Source organism: Cryptomeria japonica, chromosome 6, assembly GCF_030272615.1.
Source record: "Cryptomeria japonica chromosome 6, Sugi_1.0, whole genome shotgun sequence".
In the NCBI taxonomy this organism is placed as follows: Eukaryota; Viridiplantae; Streptophyta; class Pinopsida; order Cupressales; family Cupressaceae; genus Cryptomeria; species Cryptomeria japonica.
Window position 1 is genome coordinate 316630515 of NC_081410.1, and position 17385 is coordinate 316647899.

The following is a 17385-nucleotide window of genomic DNA, read 5'->3' on the forward strand; positions in this document are numbered from 1 at the left end:
GAAGGAACTTCTGCAAAATCAGGATAATGAAGAGAAAGATGCCCTTAAAGAAAAATGTCAGAAGCTAAGTCAGGAGAATATTGTCTTGAAGAATGAAATGCAAGCCCTAACTATGAGGATGTCAAAGGAGATTGAAGATTGGAAGATGAATTAAGAAAACCTTGGGAGATCTCTGATAGATAGATCTAAAGAATGCATCCTGTTGGCTCATGAAAATGATTTGTTGAGAACAGAATTAGTACAATCCCAAAGCAATGAACAAGAACTTGAAAGACAGATGATAATCCTAAAAGATGATCTGACTATTGTAAATGAGTACAATGATAAATTCAAGGTTAGTTCAGCACAACTTAATGAACTATTGGAAAGCCAAAGACAGAATGAAGATTCCAAAGGATTTGGATTTGAACAAGGTCAAAGCTTCGGTATTGCAAATGAAGATCAAAACAATTGGAACTAGAGGACACCAGTAAGGCAACTCAATGCTTAAAAAATCAATGGTAGATATCTTGTTTGTAATAAATTTGGTCATATGGCTAGGCAATGTAGAAATAGAGCAAATCAGAACTATAACTCTACTCTGAGTCAATATTCCAAATGCAATAACTATGGTCAAAAGACAAAAGATTGCAAAATGAATGTAAAATGTCATGCATGTCAAAAATTTGAACATATGGCTATTAGGATAACTAGTGAACAAATCAGAGGGGGGGTGAAATAGTTGTTAACAAATTATAACTTTTAATCCACTTAATAACCTTTAAACAGATCAAGTATCGGTAAAGCACATACAAATGTCGGTAGGAACAAATGTTGGTAAACAATACAACTTAACAATTAAATAGATAATCAATGCAAAGAAATCATACCACATAACACCATGATTTGTACATGGAAAACCTAGAAAGGGAAAAACCATGGTGGGAAGCCTACCCACAGTCAGATGATACTTCTATAGAAAGTATGTGTTACAATGAGGGGCCTACACATGTAGGAAGGCACACTGCCTAGAGCATACTGATCATTACAAAAGAGTCTCACTAACTTCAGAGAGGCTATAACCATCTCAGGATAAATGGACAACAATCCAATAGAGTGAACTACCAAAAATAGCATCTACCATGCCTGATTATAGTCTTGGTTAAGCTCAATAGCGGAGGCCTTTGACCTCTTCCTTAATCCCAATTCGATCACCTATGATCGACCAAATCTTCTTCACATATGATATTGCATTCCATGACCATGAACACTTATTTCATTCCCATGCCACACATGCCATGATCTACAATGAGATCTTACATAATTTTATACAAACCCTAAGGTCTAAACCAATTAGGTCAGCCACCTAAAAGATATTACAATGAGATCATTACATAAATTCATATTACATTCATATGCCATGTTGGCTTAAGACTAAAATAACAATAATAAATCCATAGATCATCTCGAAACATCCTAGTAACGTGTAGAGTACATGTTATCATGATATCGGTCGATAACCTAGATAGGTACCAAACCTATTCTGGGTCCACCATGCCAAAGCTATGTCTTCAAGCAGTTAAAGAATGATCAAATAATATCTTCAACATCCTAAAATCCATCTAGAAGCCGCACCAACACCAATTATGCATCTTGTCAAGATTCCTTAGTGATAGCTCTGCCGGTAGAGCCACAAACTAATGTCGGTAAGGGTTTTCCAGAGTGTATGATAGCATCTGATTACCAAGTCAATACCAACTAACCAAAACATGCTCCACTAGCACGTAGCACATGTAACCAAATATATTCCATAGATCCAAACATGTCAGAAGTGTCCAACACATAGTCTCTTCTGCCGATAACATTAGATCTTCTATCGGTAACCAAAACATGTCTGTTGGTAACCAACCATAACAAGTAGTGTTGACATCAATGATAAAACATCAATGCAACACATGATAAATTCATCCAATGATGCCAACAATCTCCCCCTTTGGCATTGATGGCAACACTAGATGTGAAAAACATCTAAGTACCAAGAAAATTCCAAACAAGTCTCCCCCTATGGAAGACAACCAAAAATCTCTTGAGTATCAATAACTCTCTCCCTAATGTATACAACTCCTTTTCTTATTTTTCACATCAATATCTCTCCCCCTTTGACATCAATGCCAAAAATCTAACAAAAATATCAAAGCACGAATATAAACCTCTGAATCTCAAAGCTGACTACTCCCCCTGAGTAGTAGCACCACTCATCAGTGTCGAAATGAATAATATCTTTGATAATGCATGTCAGACTGATGGCAAATTGCATCAATCAAGTCTCTATCAGAGGGGCAAAAATGCTAGCCTATCTCTCAAATACTCAAATGATTTCTTAGACAATGGTTTAGTGAATATATCTGCAATCTGTTCTTTAGTGTTCACATAAACCAATTTGACTTCCTTTTCTTCTACCTTGTCCTTTAGAAAGTTATACTTTATTGATATATGCTTAGTCTTAGAGTGAAATACCAGATTCTTAGACATGTCAATAGCTTCAGAGTTATCACAATAGATAACTAGCGGTTCACTGCATTACCTTGATATCATTCAACATTTGTTTCATCCACAAGACTTGAGTGCAATTAGTTGTTGCTTCAACATACTCAGCTTCTACAGTAGATAAAGAAATGCATGACTATTTTTTGCTGATCCATGAAATCAGTTTCTTTCCAAGAAAGAAATCTCCACCAGAAGTGCTCTTCCTGTCATCAGTATCTCCTGCCCAATCTGAGTTAGTATATGCACATAAAGTGAAATCATCATTTTTAGAATACCATAAACCATATTCTATTGTTCCTTGCAAATACCAGAATATCCTCTTTACTGGACATTCATGATTTTCTTTAGGATTAGTTTGATATCTTGAAACAATACTTATTGCATTCATAATAGCCAGTCTAGTCTGAGTTAGATATAACAGACCACCAATCATAGACTTATACCTTGTCATATTTACTAGTGTAGAAGTATCCTTGATAGATAACTTCTCACTTGTCACCATAGGAGTACTTACCGGTTTGGAATTATCCACACCAAACTTCTTCAACAATTCCCTCAGATACTTAGTTTGACAATAAAAGTGCCTTTGTCAGTGATTAATCTGCAAACCTAAGAAAATTCTCATCTCACCAATCATGGACATTTCAAATTCATTCTTCATATTGTTAGAAAATTCCATGCACAATTTATCTTCTCCTCCAAAAATGATATCATCAACAAATACTTCAATAATCAGAATATCATTTTCAAATTCATTCTTCATATTGTTAGCAAATTCCATGCACAATTTATCTTCTCCTCCAAAAATGATATCATCAACAAATACTTCAATAGTTAGAATATCATTTTCAAATTCATTCTTCATATTGTTAGCAAATTCCATGCACAATTTATCTTCTCCTCCAAAAATGATATCATCAAAAAATAATTCAATAATTAGAATATCATTATCAGTGATCTTATAATATAAATTACTATCAACACCACCTTTAGTAAAACCAAGCTTCAAAAGATATTTATCCAATCTTGCATACCAAGCACTAGGAGCCTATTTCAGCCCATATAAAGCTTTTTGCAAACCATATCTTTATCATCTTTCAGTGAAAATCCATTAGGTTGCTCAATGTAAACTTCTTCAAGTTCACCATTCAAAAATGCACATTTAACATCCATTTGATAAATCTTATAGTTCTTATAAGCTGCATAGGCAAGAAATAGTCTAACAACTTCAATTCTAGCTACAGGTGCAAATGTCTTACCATAATCAATTACTTCCATTTGAGAATATCCTTTACAAACCAATCTAGCCTTGTTTCTTACAACTTGACCATCCTTATTCTGTTTATTTCTAAAAACCCATTTAGTTCCAATAACATTCTTATTTTTAGGTTGGGGAACTAAAGACCAAGTCTCATTTTTCTCTATCTGATCTAATTCATCTTCCATAGCCTTTAACCAATGTTTATCCTTACAAGCTTCAATAACAGTTGCTGGTTCAACTTGAGAAATAAGACATACCTCTTCATTTGCCTATTTTCTTCTTGTCATTACTCCCTTGTTCCTATCTCCAATAATTTGATCTTCAGAATGATTTAATCTTGCATACCTTGGTGTCTTCTGAACTTCAGGTTCACTACTCTGATCATCAGTCATAGTTGAATTTTTTGATTGTGTCAGTGTAACTGTCTCAGTTTCCTGTACTGGTTGAGGCATTGCTTGTTCAATTATGATCATTTCCACGGTCGGTTCCCTGTCATATGATATAGAATGATTTTTGTACTACTCCTCCACTTTCGCATTAGCACTCTCCACAATTCTCTGCAATATTTTGTTATAACATCTATATGCTTTTATTTGAATTGAATAACCAAGAAATATCCCTTCATCACATCTAGGATCAAACTTTCCAATTGAATCATCTCTTTTGATATAGCATTTACTTCCAAAAATTTTGAAATACTTAATAGTAGGTGTATGTCCAAACCATAATTCATAAGGGGTCTTACCGGTTTCACCTTTGATGTGAACTCTATTGAATGTGTAGATTGTTGTACTCACTGCTTCTCTCCAGTAGATATGAGGAAATTTGGCTTCCATCATCATAGATCTTGCTGCATCCAAAATGGTTTTGTTCTTTCTTTCCAATACTCCATTCTGCTGAGGAGTCTGAGGTGCAGATAACTATCTCTTGATTCCATTTGTCTCACAATAACTATTAAATTCATGAGATGTGAACTCACCTTATCTGATCTTAGACATTTGATTTTCAATCCTGTTTCTATTTCAACCTTTTCTTTAAAGATCTTGAATTTCTCAAAAGCTTCAGACTTCTCCCTTAGAAAAGTCACCCACATCATCCTAGAATAGTCATCAATAATCAACATGAAATACCTATCTCCTTCAAATCTTCTAGTCCTTGCTGGACCACATAAGTCAGTGTGAATCAAATCAAGTACATCATTAGATTTATCATGTATGCTCTTAAAAGAACTTCTAACTTGCTTTCCCAATTGACATTCCTTACATACCGGATTATGAGGCCTCATAATCTAAGGTATATCTCTAACTACCTTAGTTGAACTGATCTTAACAATACAATCAAAATTAACATGACACAACCTCTTATGCCATAACCAACTCTCATCAATATGAGAAATCAAATATGTCTTATTACCAGTGTTCAAGTGAAAGATATTACCTCCAGTCTAAATACCCATTGCAATCTCCAAACCAGTCTTGTTAATGATTTTGCATTTTCTATCTGTAAACTGAAGTTGGAAACCCTTGTCCACCAATTGACCAACACTCAAAAGATTATGCTTTAAACCTTCTACATAATATACATTATTAGTGTTATGCTTACCATCCAAAGAAATAATACCTCTACCTCTGATCATACATGCTTTGTCATCTCCAAATCTAACTTGACCACCATTGTATTCTTGCAGGGACAAAAATTTCCCTTTATCTCTAGTCATATGATGTGAGCATCCACTATAAACTACCCATTCATCCTTATCTTCAAATTTTTCTGCCATGGCCTTTTCTTCATTTTTGATCATCGGTTCCAGTTCATCTTCCTTTAAAACATAGAACACCCATTCTTTTCCATTGTCAGATCCACTAGCAGAGTCTTATGTCGGTTCATCTCTAGAGTCATTAGTTACTCCTTCCTCACAAGCTATGTAGCATTGTTTACTTTTCTTGAATCTATATATGTTTTGGTTAGGCTTAAATGATTTCTTAACTCTTTCCTCAAACCTTTCATTCCTTTCAGGACATCTAGATGCAAAATGACCAATCTTATTACATGAAAAACATTTAAAAGGTTCTTTTCCTTCATACTTACTTCTTATCGGACCTTTAGGTACTCTTCTAGCAAATAAGGCTTCAAGTTGCTCAAATTATTCATCTTCTTTCCTCATGTCTTCCAATTCTTTTGCATATAAAAATTTCCAATCAGTTTTTTCGATAGATGATGATGATGATGATGCATGAAAAGCAGGTTCAGACTTTACAACTCCAGAAGATCCAAATTCTTCAAGTTCAAAAGAAGATAATTTCCCAATCAAAATGTCTTTGTTAACTGAAGAGTTAGCCATTGTTCTCAACTCATTAATTGCAATTGCCTTCATCTTGTAAGCTAGTGGAAGGGTTCTCAAGACTTTGGAAACTATTTCATCACTCAGAGATTCTCCATAGCAATCTCATTTACTCTTTCCATAAACACAACAATTCTTTCATTATCTTCCATCTTCAAGTTTTCATATCTTACCCGGTAACCATCAAGTTTAGCAATTTTGATAGGAGGATCACCTTCATTCAGAGTTTGCAATTTGTCCCACATAACCTTAGCTGATGATTTATCAGTTAATCTCATGATCTGCTTATCAGTAAGTGCACACAAGAGGGCTTCCCTAGCTCTGCAATCATTTTCAATTTCTTATCCAAGTTTGTAGGAGCAGGATTGCCAAATGTTGGATCATAAGGTGTATATCCTTTCTCAGTGATCTCCCAAATATCCTTTCCAAGACATCTAAGATGAGTCTCCATTCGAATTTTCCATATCCCATAATTTGTTCCATCAAACTTAGGGATTTCTCTTCTGAAAATAGTTGTCGGTGGATTAGAAGTGTTAGCTGCCATAGGATCTACCTCAAGTTGTTAAGCTTCTACAAAAGAGGTCCAAATATTTGATACCAATTGTTAGGATAACCAGTGAACAATTGGGGGGGGGGGGGGTGAATCATTTGTTAACAGATTATAACTTTTAATCCACTTAATAACCTTTAAACAAATCAAGTACTGGTAAAGCACATACAAATGCCGGTAGGAACAAATAACAGTAAATAATAAAACTTAACAATTAAACATATAATCAATGCAAAGAAATCATACCACATAACACCATGATTTGTACATGGAAAACCCAAAAAGGGAAAAACCATGGTGGGAAACCTACCCACAGTCAGATGATACTTCTGTAAAAAGTGTGTGTTACAATGAGGGGCCTACACATGCAGGAAGGCACACTGCCTAGAGCATACTGCTCATTACAAAAGAGTCTCACCAACTATAGAGAGGCTACAACCATCTCAGTATAAATGGACAACAATCCAATAGAGCGAACTTCCAGAAATAGCATCTACCATTCTTGATTACAGTCCTAGTAAAGCTCAATACCGGAAGCCTTTGACCTCTTCCTTAATCCCAATTCGATCACATATGATTGACCAAATATCCTTTGGACATGATATTGCATTCCAAGACCACGAACACTTATTCCATTCCCATGCCACACATGCCATGATCTACAATGAGATCTTACATCATTTTATACAAACCCTAAGGCCTAAACCAATTGGTCAGCCACCTAAAAGATATTACAATGAGATCATTACATAAATTTCATGTACCTTAGGGGTAGGCAAATTTCATGTAAATATTGCATAAGCCACGGGAAGGAGATCTGGAATAAGTTCCAGACATTGGAAAGTTTATCTGGGATGGAGATGTCTGACCAAGATTTGGTATATTCCATGAGAAGATATTTATATCAATTATGAATTAGGGTTTCTCAAAGGTTAAAAGGTTGAATCCACTTTATTTTTGATCACCTTGCATTCAAAGCGATTAAGAGAAATATAGACAGATTCTAAGGTGATTTAGAGCGATTATAAATCTTCATCAGTGATTCCACCAACAATTGAAAGAATTCTCTAGGGTTATTCACATGCAACCATTTCTCAAGTATTTATCACAATCATCTCTCATCATAGAAGCTGGATCATCCTTTGCACCTACTTTCATTGAAAATCCAACTATTGTTGAGGTTAAGGATCATCCTAGGCAAATTTTCAAGCCATGCCCACATATTGCCACCTTGGATGATTCGGTTGGTGCATTTTCACGTGTTCCGAAATGAGTTGTTTATGTGGAAGATGTCAGAGCATTTATTCATTGCCACATTGAGGATCTAGGTACTAGTGACATCAAAAATATGTACATGAATGAGTTGATGGGTGGCTCGGGTAAGATCAAACCCGAATAAAAGCACATTGAAGATCTAGGGTTTACTGGCATCCTTGATATCCCCAAATTCAAAGATGAGATCATTTGATATGTACTGAGAAGAGTTCATGGAGAGTTCATTTGGTTGGACAAGCCATATAATATCATGAAGGAGGTAATTAAGGCCATCACCGATTTACCACAGATTGGTTAGCATCCGGAGAAAAATATTTCAAATGATAAAGTTAAAAAACTCACCAGTGCAACTTTAGATCGACGATCCATGGGGGTCAACACCATCATTGATTGAGACATCAAATTTGGTAGCATGATCATTGGGTATAAGGTAACTCAATGCAACCATCTCAATTTTGTTTCTATCTCCTACATATATGCTGCACATAAAATTATGATGGAAAATGAGAAAATAGATCTTTGTGAGTGGATGAAAGATGAGTTGATCATTAACTTTGAAAAGTTTAAAGGAGATACAAGGGGGTATTCTTGTATGGGAACCTTATTGTCAGCCTAATGCTATTTTTCCTTAATTAAACTCCTAGTTTTAGAAAGAGATAGTGGGCATTTGACATCCTGGTAGGCAGACAATTGAAGCAATCCATTGCTAGCTTGGGAAGCCTGCGAGATGATAAGGTTTGGGGTTATTTCAAGGCATTTAAAAAAGAAATGAAATCCAAAGAGAGGGTTCCCAAACACATTGTTGACAAATACTCAATTGAGATATGCATTATGGTCAAAAAGGATGAAACCTTAATGGAAGTAGTTAAACCCTGAAAGATATGGATAGAGGAGATGGGGTATGAGGTTGATGTGATTCTAGATGCTTATGCTAAAATGTTGATTGAATCTCCAATTGATGAGGCTGAAAAGTCTTTTGGTACTGCAAACAAGAAGAAGCAAGAGGTTCAAATTGAATTCAGTCAGAAGAAGAGGGAGAAACAACAAGGTAAGGCCAACATATTTTTTGAAAAGGTATCCCAAGACATCAAGGCCTAAATGGAAGTTGTTCTAGCAAAAGGAAGGAAGAGGAAAGAGCCTGAAAACTTCATTGAGTCTATTCCATCAGACTCTAGAACTGAGGATGACACTCCTCTAGCATTCAAGAGGGTATTGAAAAAGAAAGGTGAGGAGCTTAAGGAGGAGGCAAGGAAGCAATCGATAAGAAAGGTCACAGTCAAGGTACCAACCAACAAACTTGCAAAGAAAAGAGCTCTAAAGGAAACATCTCTTACACCTTCTGCACCATCCAATACTAGTAGAAGAAAGAAGAAGGAAGACATAGACCTTTCTATTATAACTGGTAATGTATCTATAATCCCTCCTAAGACTTGTGCATAACTGATAGATGAAATCAACAAGGATGGAATTTTGAAAAATATACAATACTATTATGAACACTTAGATGATGATGAGCAGAAAGAAATTGAGAAAGCAGTCTTGTTACACCTAGATATATTTAAGAAGGCTATTACTAGAAATTAAAAAGAAAATACTAACTCAACTGTATAATAATATAGATGCTAGGAGATTATCCGCTATAGAGGAGGACCAGCACATAAAAGTTCAAGAGTTATTAACTACTTCTGGTTCAATTACTCCAAACAAATTGGATATGACCCTTGAAATTGCAAACAAAATAATTTTCTGTAGCAAGCACATGATAATTAGCCTTATGGTAGATAGGGTTAATGAAATAATTAGTGAAACTCACAAGGCATGGGTACAATTCTTTGTTGACAACCCTGGTTTCTTCTCTTCATTGAAAGCTAATACTAAGACTGACACTACTGACATCTAGACTAAAGGGAAAGGCAAAGGTGTAGTGGGTGCCTCACCTACAATTTTGAAAGACACTAAGGAATTGGATGTAGAGCTCCCAACAGAATCTAATGTATAGGACAAAGAGGAGATACCGACAAAAGTAGATAATGTACATATATTGGAAAATACATAAAATGTATAGATTGTGGACAGTAACAGATACTGCACCAAGTGGTGAAGCCACTGGCGCAAATGAGGATGTTATTAAAGGTAATAAACCATCAGAGAGAAAGGGAGAGGAATCTGATAGGGAACTGGTAGCCATCACATCTTTGTTGTCAATTGATAGCTCTCGGGTAGAGAAGAAGAGCATAACTGAGATGAGTTCTTCTGAGCTCATGATGATTGCTTCTTAGAAGATGATGAATGAAGGGTCAGTGGACAAGGGAATAATTGGTCAGTTAATTCCAATTTTGCACAAACTTGTCCTAGAGTGCCAGTTTGACAAACGAGTAAGCCCATCCGACAAGCTCAAAATAATTATTGAGCACATTTATAAGGATTTTCAATCATTGCAGAAAATATCTAACTGCCAGGTATTGGAAAGATTCACTCAAGCTAAGAAAGCCACTTTTGATCAATTGATTGAATCAGAAAACAAAGAGATTACTGAAAAACTTAAGTTAATTGATAATTCTTTAAGGCAATATACAAATATATACAGAGTATACCGTAACACCGGATTTCTAACTTAGATATTGATATAGGCATTAAAGATTCTTAGGATAAAATTGCAAGTATAGTGAATTCTTTTGATGGTTCCAATTCTTTGACTACATCTATTGATGAGCAGATTTTGTTGTTAGAAGCTCAAATTTCAGCTCTTGAAAGGGATAGAGACAAAATCATTAGGAGAGCTAAGGGCTCAAAGGATTGGTGAGTCCCCAGTCGGACTCCTTGAGTGTACATAAAAAGGAGTGCATAGATATGGTTGGAAATCCCACACCAACAGAGCTTAAGGACAAAGAGTCACATGCTCATATTCTTAATGGAATTATATAAGTATCTGACACATTCAAATCCAACTGGGACACTTATCTAGAGCTTTTGGAGAAAGCCTATCTGGAAATTTTCAAGTATATTAAGCTCTGGTAAGGTGTTCTGGGACACATTCTTTGTACAAAATTTCATTCTTCATCCTGGGTTTTGGTACTTTTTGGCATTGATGTTAAAGGGGGAGGAGTATAGGTGAAAAATAAATCCTTGACATCAAGAGATAAGGAGTATTTGTATAGATCATGATCACAGATGACATATTCAACTCAGGGGGAGTAGTCTCAGGGTGAATCTGGCAGATGGAAACCATTATCATTTTTCACATGAGTGTTGCCATCAACGCCAAAGGGGGAGATTGTTGGAAATTGACACTCATTTGATTGGTTTCATATGTTGTCATTGATGGAAAAATGTTCTAGCTTCATTCTTTGGTTTGGTACTTCACCAGCAAACACTTCATCAGCACCAATAGGTATCTTCATCGATAGGAAGGATTCTATGGGTACCGACATTGAAGACTGACATGATTTGCAATTAGGAAAGGATAATAACTGGCAAACAGGGTACCAATATAGGAGGCCAACATCTTTGGTAGATTCAGCAATTGAAAATTCATTTTTTTCTTATGTATATATGTAATGAGCCGACATGTATAATCATTTTGTATTATCTATGTATGCCAAAATGAGTCATGAAGGACTGTAAGGGTATATAGGTAAGCTATTAGATCATTTTGATATATGATATTGTTAGATTAGATAAGTAATGCGAAGATCATGTATATGAGGTCATTTGTGTAAGAGATCAATGCTTTGTAATGATCTGTAGATGATTTTTGGATGCTCTCATAGAGTGAAGTTTATTATGGTAAGGGTTTAGGGTTTCAAAACCGGAATAGTTAGAGCTTGAACCAGAACTCGATCAGACATAGAAGATGCATTAAATGAGTTTAGTTTTATGTTTCTTTATTCAAAGTGACTGTAGTTAGTGAGACTTCTTTGTGTTGAGCAGTGTGCTCTAGGTGGTAAGCCTTCCTGCATGTGGAGGCCCCAATATTATGTAATATCTATTCATATGGCCAATGGATTGATATTGTGGGTCACAAATCCCATCGCGACTTTTCCTATTTTAGGTTTTCCATGTATAAACTCTCTCTATTATGGTGTTCATTTGTGTGATTGGTTCATTGATTGCTTTACTTATTTTAATTATATATGTTTCGGTTTACCAGTTGGTGAATGCATGTTATAATAAGGTTAAGACTGAACATTCTGACAAAACACTGATTCAGCCACCCCTCTCAGTGTTCTTGGATTCCAACAATTTAAGCCTTCTACAACCTCCCAGAATCAATTGCAGATCACCGAAGAGGGGGTTCTTAGAATCTGCATGAAAAGTTCCCCCTAAAGCATAAAGCCCTAGTTACCAGATGAAGATCCTGTATGGAATTCGAGTGCAAATCCATTGTCTACTTTGAATTTATCTTATCTGACCCACATCTTCTCATTCTTGTCATTGATCTCCTCTACCTTTTCTTTCCTCTTCTCATCTAATTTGTTCTTGTCTACTGAAGCACTATTCTTACTTCTGCAATATTTTGCAATGTGACTGGTTTTATTGCATGCATGACAAAGAACATTCTGCAAAGGTCTGAAGTTCATTTGATTTGGTCTCATCATGCACTGGTTAGATAAATGTCCATAAATCCCACAAGCATAGCATCTCTTGTTTTGGAAGTTATTCATTACAACTCTACACATATTTGAATTGTGACCAAAATTATTGCATATGAAACACTGACCGATAAAGGTAGGACCATTGTTCATATTGTTTATTTCATTATTTATCCTACTTCTGCATTGATTTACCATATGACCAAATTTATTGCAAGTAAAGCATCTACCATTGAATTTATGAGTATTTGACTATCTTATCGGAGGATTCTTTCTCTTCTTCTAATTAGGTTTTGCATTGCTTTGTCCAGATTTGGAGGATTCACTTTTCTCAAATCCAATTCCTCGCATATCCTTTCCATGTCTCTGACTTTCCATCATCTCATCAAGCCTTGCAGAGCTAGAATTGAATTTGTCTTTGTATTCATTTGTAGTAGAAAGTTCATCTCGTAGGACAACAATTTGTCTTTCAAGTTCTTGACCATTATTCCTTGATTATGTCAGTTCAAGCTTCAACTGATCATTCTCATAGGTAAGCTTGAAGAATTCATCTTCTCTATCCTTCAATGATTGTGTCAACTTCTCTTCATTCTTCTTCCGGTCCTCAATCTCCTTAGTCAACCTCATCATAATGGATTGCATTTCATTCTTCAAGACAACATTCTCTCTAGCAAGTTTGTCACATTCACCAACTTTATCTTGATTTTCAATGCTTTGATCTCATTTCTCATTTAGCTTGTCCATCAATTCCTTTCTCTTGTCTCTTGAGGTGTTCACTTTATCCTTTAAGTCATTAATAAAATCTCCAGTTGCATTTAGATTCCTCTTTAAAGAGCTTATTTCATTTCTTGTTGCATCAAGATCTTCAAGAGCCACACAAAGTTGTCTCTACAAACCGAAATCCATTGATTCAATCTCCTAGACCTTCCTCAAGTGGTCAGGCTTTCTCAGAGGAACTAAGATTTGATACCATTTGTTGGAATCAGGGATCACTAAGAGGGCGGTGAGTCAGTGATCTACTAGTTAACAATTATTTTGTCTTAACTTTAAACCATCAGAAGCATACACATGAAATTAAAATGCATAAACACAAAATAACCAACCATAAAATCATAACACCAAGATTTTTATGTGGAAACCCAAATGGGAAAAACCAAGGTGGGATTTGAACCCACAATATTATTCCACTATGGCTAGTAGCAATACAATATTACAATATGCGGAATGCACTTGCATTCAGGCACATTTCCTAGAGCTTACAACTCAATTACAATAAGAGCTACAACCCCGGAAGGCTCACTACCTTAGAGATCAATAACAAAGATGGATTACAATGGATGAACTCCAAAATAGCATCTACAATTCTTGGATGAGTTCTAGTTAAGTTCCAAATACACTGACTGTATCACCCCTGATGTTCTTCTCTGTTATGCCTTGTTCTTTGTCTCAATTAGCTACTAGATCAAGAAAGAACACATGAAACTACGCTACAAAGGATTCTTGATCACCACTCGCTCGCATATGATCATATCATACACCAAAAAGATCTTCCACAATGGTCTTATATATCTGCAATCATAAGATAAATCATTCATCAAGTTGCCTAGTTGATGTGACGTGTAGTCATATGTCGGCTTGACTAGATTACCAAAGAATAATGCAGATCACAAAAACTACAACAAAATAATGTCTCTATGTGGGCCCAAACATCCCATACATGATTCATAACACTGCAATCACTGGAAAGATTCCAAAACAAAACTACTTTGTTCAACCTGAAATACTGATTAACTGTCTACCAGTTGACATCCTCTTCCTAAAATCAAGATCCATGATTACCGAATAGGAATATCAAGAAGAGTTACCATCAATGACAACCCTAAACCAATAATAAAGAATCAACATCCACCTGATGAGTGTCAATTGCCAGTAGATATGCTATAAACTACGATTATCACTATGCAACTCAAACTGATGCCCAAGAAGAAAATGCCTCCATCTCACCAAGGCATGCATAACTGCTACTAACTCTAAATCATGAGTAGGATAATTCAACTAATGATGTTTGAATTTACGTGACTCATATGTTATCACACAACCATCATACATAAGAACTGCTCCTAAAACCTCCAATACCCCCTCCTAAATAACATGGCCAAGATACTTAACCTTTGTTTGGAAGAACTCACACTTCACCATATTGGCATAAAATGGTTTCTCATGAAGACATTGCAATACCTGCCTCATATTCTCCTCATGCTCCTCCATTGTTCTCGATTAGACCAATATATCATCAAGGAACAAGAACAAGCCTATCAAGATAGGTCTTGAAAACTCCATTCATCAAACTCATGAACACACAGGGCGCATTAGTAAGCCCAAAACGTACCACTATAAACTCATAATGTCCATATTGAGTACAAAATGTTGTACGATAAATATCCATCTTAGAGAAGATGTTGGCATCCTTAATTTGATCAAAGAGGTACACAATCCTTGGCAAAGGATAACTATTCTTCATCATCACCTTATTAAGGTGTCAATAATCAATGCACAAGCAAAGAGATACATCCTTCTTCTTAACAAAAAACACAAGTTATCCCCATGGGGAAACACTAGGACAAATGAATACCTTAGCTAGAAACTCCTCCAAAAGAAACCTCAACTCACTTAACTCTTCAGTAGTCATCCGATAGGGAGCCTTAGATATAGGCTCGACATTGGGAACCGAATCTATCAGAAAATCAATATCACGTTTGGGTGGCTTACCTAGAATCTCGCTAGGGAACACATCTAAAAAATCCTAGAGGATGGGATGACAATGAAAGAGATCATCTCAATTCTCTCCATCATCCAAATCATTCACCCTCATTGCAAACAACTAACAACCCTATTGCACACAACATTTCATCCGCATAGCAGAAATCATGCAAAGCGAAATAGGTCTCTGCACACCCACTATGTCCACATTCTTTCCACTATCATCAAGACACTACACTCTCTTACCATGGCAATCAATCCAATCTCGATGAGTCTCAAGACAATCTATACCCAACACAACACCATAGGACCCCAAAGAGAGAACACGAAGATCCACTAAGGTGGTACATACTCCTATATCCAACACACAACCATGCACAAAGGAATCCATTGCCACCTTAGATCTTGTGGCCAACTCAACTTGTCGCCTATCATCTTGCTTTGCCATAGAAATTCCACATTTATCTACTACAAATGGAGAAATGAAATAATTTGAAGCACCCGAATAAAATAATACTGAGCAAGAGATACCACCTATCTCACCTGTGGTCTCAACAACTATAGCCTGATACTCAACCTGACAGTTATCAACCACCGCAAATACATGATGAGATCTCCTTGCATCACCTACTATAGGCTTTGAAGAAAATGGCCTCTATCTTGACATCTACGTAGACCTTTGAAGCTAATCAATCACAATATGGCCTGGCTGACCACAAGAGAAGCAATCTCTCCTACTGAAACCCCTGCTCACTGAAGGTACACTAGGTTGCTGAACACTACCTCTACTGGAAACTTGTTGAGAACTATATGCTGGATGAGAAGGAAATGATTGCCTATCATGCTGCTTGTTGTGACTCCTATCACCCAGTGATCTAGCACCATGCACAAAACTTTGACTCTGAGGGTACTCCTTCTGATATCACTAACCACTCCAAAAAGAAGAGGGATAACTCTTGGCAACACCTAAAGACTGTAGTTGTGCACCTCTCACAACTAATCTTGAAGTTGGAGCACTAACCATCTGCACACCTGATACACCTCCCAAAGCCAAAGTCAGGTTCTCCTCAACCAAACACACCTCCATGACTACCTCCATGGTCTTAGGCTCGAGAATTTGAACCCCACCACTGATGCAGTCACTAAGACCTCTGACAAAATGCTTAATCAACATAACCTCATCATCTGTTATCCCAATGTACTGCTTAAGTTCAAAGAACTTATATTCGTATTGTTCAATTGTCATATTTTACTATCTCAAATCATGAAACTCATCTGCCTTCCCTTTCCTCCACTTATCTGATAAGAATCAGGCATGAAACCACTTAAGAAAAAACTCCCAAGAAACTATCACAATATCCAAATGCATATCCTGCTCCTTTATATGCCACCATGTAGAAACAAAATCATGAACATGCATGATCACACACCTAGCATTGGCATTGCTTCTATATGGGTGAATAGAAAAAAACCCACCCATATCCAAAAGCCAAGTCTCTACCTCCATGTCACTACTCAATCCATAAAAAATGGAAGGATGAGACCTCAAAAGATCTCTCGTGAGACTAGCTTCATTCACATCTTGATTTGGAACAACATCAACTTTCCTTCGAGGTGAACATGAATTCTCCTTCTCTCACTCCTGATAATCAATTCTCCCCTTTCATCTAGAATGACAAGACTCCTCCTGTCTTTGTCCCAAATGACCAAGAAGCTCTTGAAGCACATTAACCAAGTGCGAAATTGCATCACCTTGGAATCCTTCTTCCTAATGGTCATGTTGCTACTCTCCATGGCGTGACTCATCAGAATCCTTGGGATGGGGATTTTGTCAAGTACCCATACAACCACCACAACCATGACATCTACCTCTAGCAGACATCTTTTATAAACAAGATGCAAAGAAACTAATGTAAGAAAACAACTAGCAGGGATAACCACATGGCTAACCTGAACTATGGTGCTAATATGCACAATGGGATCAAATGAAATTAGAGTATCTATTGTATGAACATGGGCTCTGATACCAGATGTAATGCCCACCAAAATACCCTAGAGAAATACAACTAACTAATATACA